Genomic DNA, 5,643 nt, shown 5'->3' with positions numbered 1-5,643 from the left:
ACCGGTCTCCAACTGCTACATTGTTCCAGGTCTTTATTTTTCTTTGGAATTAGTGAAATTGATGCTCGAGTTAAGGATAAAGGGAGATTTCCACACTTCGAAGAATCATTGAACATATCTAGTAACAACGGAGCTAGCTCATCAGAAAATGTGTTTAAAAATTCAGCTGGGAAGCCGTCTGGGCCTGGTGCCTTGCCATTCTGCATTGAGTTAAGAGTGACTGAAACCTCTTCCAGACGGAGTGGGGCATCTAACTTAGTTTTGGTTGTTTCATCAATTATAGGGAAATCTAAGTTGTCTAAGAATTTATTCATTGAAGAATTTTCAGATGGGGCTTCTGACTTGTAATGATTGGTGTAATATAGGGATGTAACGATTACCGATATTACGGTAAATCTCGTTTAATTTTTACACGGTAAGAATTACCGTTTATGTTTAAATTAATTGCATTATCGCGGTGGATTATCACATGTGTAAACACAAAGAATGAAAACATGGCGGAAGGTGGTGATAGCGGCACTCAGGACATTTTCCCCCCAACAAAACGCACAAAGTCTGAGGTCTGGGCGTACTTTGGGTTTCTGAAGAATGCAGAGGGACAGCTGGTGAAGGACAACTATCCTGTGTGCAGAACATGCAGAAAGAAAGTTGCTGCGAAGGGTAGCAACACTACAAATCTGCTGGATTATCTCCATGACCATCATCCACAGCTTTACAGCCAATGCAAGTTATGCCATGCAAATGTCAGTTATTGTGCGAGGGACTTCGGTTTTACTAAGATTGTCATAATGTGTAACTCTCGACGTATACAGGACATTTGAGCCGTACCTGTCCTCCTAAACGGCGACTAGGTTTTCCGTTTTCGTTTAAGACACTTAGGAGCTAATACTAGCTGAGTAGCTAATAGCCGTATTAGCAGCGAGTGTTTCAAAACGAAACGGAGCTGAAAACACTGAGCGGAGCCGACAGAATATAAACTGACGTAACATAACGCTAATTGAGATCAACTATGATTGAATCACTGTGATTATGGTTATTGTATGGCGAGCACACACACGCACACACACACACACACACACACACACACACACACACTTCACATGCACACTTCTAATGTGTGAATTATTCTTTGTAATGATGACCATTGCCCTTAGGGTTTTTTTGGTTTCTCCTGCACATTTGGATATCTATTCTATATACTGTATGTTTTTTGTTATACTCTTGCATTGTTTTGTTTTATATATATTATTGTGCTAATAAATAATAATATATAAATTGTTTACATATTTTGCTGACTGTTAAGATGCACCAGACAAGTAAGTTTTGTTTACATATTAAACATAAAGTAATTAAAATTAATTTTTCTGTTGCTGTGCCAATCCCTTGTCCCTTTAATGTGAAAGTTTCATTTTAATATAAGATTTTGGCTGTTAACATTTTAGTATGATAAGGAAGTTACAAGATTTAGTTAAGTTATTTCAATGTATCTATTTTTTGGACATTTTACAGTGCTTAAAAAATATTGCGATATTATCGTTTACCGTGATAATTTGGTCACTATAATCGAGATATCAAATTTTCCATATCGTTACATCCCTAGTGTAATAGAGAGCAAGAGCCCTATTTATCTCAACTACAGTTTGGGGGCTTTTGCGAATTTCAAGAGGCGGATTGGCGCTTAAGTTGCAGTGCTAAAGACATGAGGCCAAAGCGTATTCCATCCTTGTACAGCAAAGCCTTCACTTTGTTGAAGGTGGCCCGCTTCTTGGCGAGTGTGGCACTGAAATCTTCAAAAATCCTGATGGAATGGCCACAGTATGAGATGTCCCGGTTCCTTCCTGGTCCACTGCAGTACACGTTCCTTCTGAGTATATTTGTGGAAGCGCACAATAAGGGGCCAGGATCCTTGCGGTGGTTTCAGGCCCAAGCTGCGGTGCGCACGGTCCAGTTCCATGTTGGGATCCAGTAGCGCGCCCCCGGTGACTTCTTTGAACATTGTGGACATGAAAAGTCGAGTATCATCTCCTTCCATTCCCTCTGGGATGCCAATCACACGGGGATTCTGCCTTTTGGAATGGGAAACCAGATCTCCAATGGCAAGTTTTCATTAGTCTGGGCAGTAGACTCCAACTTAGATTTCAGTGTGGCCACTTCACTTTCTAAAGTGGTGATTCCATCTGAATGAGCACTGAGAGTTTCCATACCAGCGATAGTAGCGGAGTGAGTGGCCACGGTGTCCGTGATCTTTTGAAGAGAAGTTTGAATCGGGACCAGGGCGGTGGTTAAGGTAGTGGTAAGTTCACCTGTTACATCCTTACGTAGCTTCTCCAGTTCGCCAACTAGCATGTCAAATGTTAGCTGCTGGGCGCTAGCTGTCTCTGCGCTGGGGCTGTGGGGATCCATCTTGCTAGCATCCTTGTCTTGTGGGCTGAAATGTTGAGTCAGCTGTTGTTGATGTTTGCCACCACTGCCGTGAGATTTACTAATTTTGGTTCGATGGAATAGTGATGAGTGAAATATGGTAATAAAAACCTGGGTGTAGATATTTAAAAATGATAAAATATCTGGGACCAAACTCCATGCGTCCGATCACTCCATCCCACCATGTGATCCCCCATATATATGCATCTTAATCTAGTTTTTATCTATGTCTACCTTGATTAGGTACATCCTCCAACTGCAAGTCTAATGTGTAAGGTGATATCCCAGCTTGTGACCAAATAAGTAATAATTCTTGAGGGGCGGGGCTGTGTGCCGAGGAATGCTGATTGGTGGAACACGCACTTGCAGTGTTCAGCACTTCCTGGCACGGGCAGCCACTGCAAACTTTATTTCATTTCTACAAGTTTCACTTGTGTTTTGATTAAAGATGGGTACCGAAACCTGGTACTAAATTATCAAAGACTGTAGTATTGATAAGCAGCAATGGTATTGGTTCTTTTGTGCCGGTGCTGAACTCCTCCACACACACATCCACTCACACATGCCTACACAACACGGTAACCGGTGAACAGCCGAGCGGCCGTGGTGGAAACAAAGTGAAGATAACTTGAAAATGACTCGAGTTGATTAACCCTTAGCGAGTAAGAAGCCAATACTTTGTCAGTATGTGTTCAGCAAGCGTAAACATGTAGACAGTGATCTTCAATAAGCTCCGTCCACAGTCTCTCATCCACCGTCACTAACGTTATGTCTTACACAAGGACAGCACACTAGTTCGGCTGATAGTGAATTGTTACTAATAAGTTCTGTATGTAGACTTACATTTGACACTTATCTTAAAAGACTTCTAAATTTAGCTGCCTGCTGAGACAAACAGCCTCTACTCTCTACACCAGCACTAATGTCTCACTGTGTCATACGGATTACTGTTAATTTATTATGCTGATCTGTTCTGTACGACATCTATTGCACATCTGTCCGTCCTGGAAGAGGGATCCCTCCTCAGTTGCTCTTCCTGAGGTTTCTACCTTTTTTTTCCCCTGTTAAAGGGTTGTTTTGGGGGGGAGTTTTTCCTTATCCGCTGTGAGGGTCCAAAGGACAGAGGGATGTTGTATGCTGTAAAGCCCTGTCAGGCAAATTGTGGTTTGTGATATTGGGCTTTATAAATAAAATTGATTGATTGATTGATAATGTTACCATGTTACCAGCCAATAAGCTCGCGAAGCTGAAGATAGGGCACATGCCGAATCATTTACATCATCACGCTAATGAATGCAAATATAAATACAAATATTCAGTCATTTGAAATTGTTGAAGCGCTATATATCATGTTTTTGCAGGAGACACATCTGAATATTAACTCTCAAAAGAGGTTAAGATGTAAATGGATCGGACAAACGTTTCATTCACGTTTTAACTCTAAAGCCAGGGGAACAGCTATTCTTATTAGGAAGGGGGTTCCTTCTGAAATCTCTAAAGTTATCGCCGATATTAATGGCAGGTATGTTGTTGCAGTTGGTTGGCTAGCATCTATGGCCCAAACTGGGATGATTCGCAATTCTTTATTAATATCTTTTCAGCACTTCCTGATCTTAACTCTTACAAATTGGTGTTGGGTGGAGACTTTAATTACGTTCTTCATGCCCATTTAGACAGATCAAATCCGAGACCAAATAGTACTCTGTCATCAGCTGCAGTAGCCATTAACTCTTTCCTTTGCTCTTTCGGCCTGTCAGACCCATGGCGGAGTAAAAATCCTACTGTAAAATAATTTTCTTTTTTTTCCCCCGTCTACCATAGTTACTCCAGGATTGACTATTTCATTATAGACAATCACCTAATTCCTCATACTTGTACTTGTCGTCCTCCACTTATCCGGGTCCGGGTCGTGGGGGCAGCAGCCTCAAGTCAGACAGTCCTCTCCCCAGCCACTTCTTTCAGCTCTTCCGAGGGAACCCTGAGGCGTTCCCAGGCCAGCCGGCCGATGTAATCCCTCCAGCGTGTCCTGGGGCAGCCCCGAGGTCTCCTCCCGGTTGGACATGCCTGAAACACCTCCAAAGGGAGGCATCCAGAAGGCATCCTTACCAGATGTCTGAACCACCTCAACTGGCTCCTCTCGATGTGGAGGAGCAGCGGCTCTACTCCGAGTCCCTCCCGGATGTCCGAGCTCCTCACCCTATCTCTAAGGCTGAGCCCAGCCACCCTGCGGAGGAAACTCGTTTCGGCCACTTGTACTCGCGATCTGGTTCTTTCGGTCACTACCCAGAGCTCGTGCGGGTGGTGAGGGGGTGCAGGTGAGGGTTGGAACGTAGATCGACCATTAAATCGAGAGCTTCACTTTCTGGCTAAGCTCCCTCTTCACCACAACGGACCGGTTAAGCCCCTGCATCACTACTGACGCTGCCCCAATCCCCCTGTCAATCTCCCGCTACATCCTACCCTCACTCGTGAACAAGATCCCGAGATACTTAAACTCCTCCACCTGAGGCAGGACCCCACCCCCCCCACCCCCCCGACCTGGAGTGGGCAGTCCACCCTTTTCCGGCTGAGGACCATGGCCTCAGACATGGAGGTGCTGATTCTCATCCCAGCCGCTTCACACTCGGCTGCGAACTGTCCCAGCAAGAGCCGGAGGTCACTGTTCGATGGGGCTAGGAGGACCATGTCATCCACAGAAAGCAGGGACGAGATCCTCCCGTCACCGAACCTGAAACCCTCCACCACTTGGCTGCGCCTAGAAATTCTGTCCATAAAAGTTATGAACAGAACTGGTGACAAAGGGCAGCCCTGGTTGAGTCCAACTCTCACCGGGAACAGGTCCGACTTACTGCCGGCCACGCTTACCAGACTCGCGCTCCTTCGGTACAGGGACTGGATGGCCCTTAGCAAGGGGCCACCAACCCCATACTCCCGGAGCACCCCCCACAGGATGCCCCTGGGGACACGGTCGTAAGCCTTCTCCAAATCCACAAAACACATGTGGACTGGTTGGGCGAACTCCCATGCCCCCTCCAGCACCCTGGCTGGATCCACGGTTCCGCGTCCGGGATGAAAACCACATTGCTCCTCCTCAATCTGAGGTTCAACTATCGACCGGACCCTCTTCTCCTGCACCCTGGAGTAGACCTTACTGGGTAGGCTGAGGAGTGTGATCCCCCTGTTTTTGGAACACACCCTCTGGTCCCCTTTCTTGAAGATGGG

Source organism: Epinephelus lanceolatus, chromosome 4, assembly GCF_041903045.1.
Source record: "Epinephelus lanceolatus isolate andai-2023 chromosome 4, ASM4190304v1, whole genome shotgun sequence".
In the NCBI taxonomy this organism is placed as follows: Eukaryota; Metazoa; Chordata; class Actinopteri; order Perciformes; family Serranidae; genus Epinephelus; species Epinephelus lanceolatus.
Note: the sequence above shows the minus strand (reverse complement) of the source record.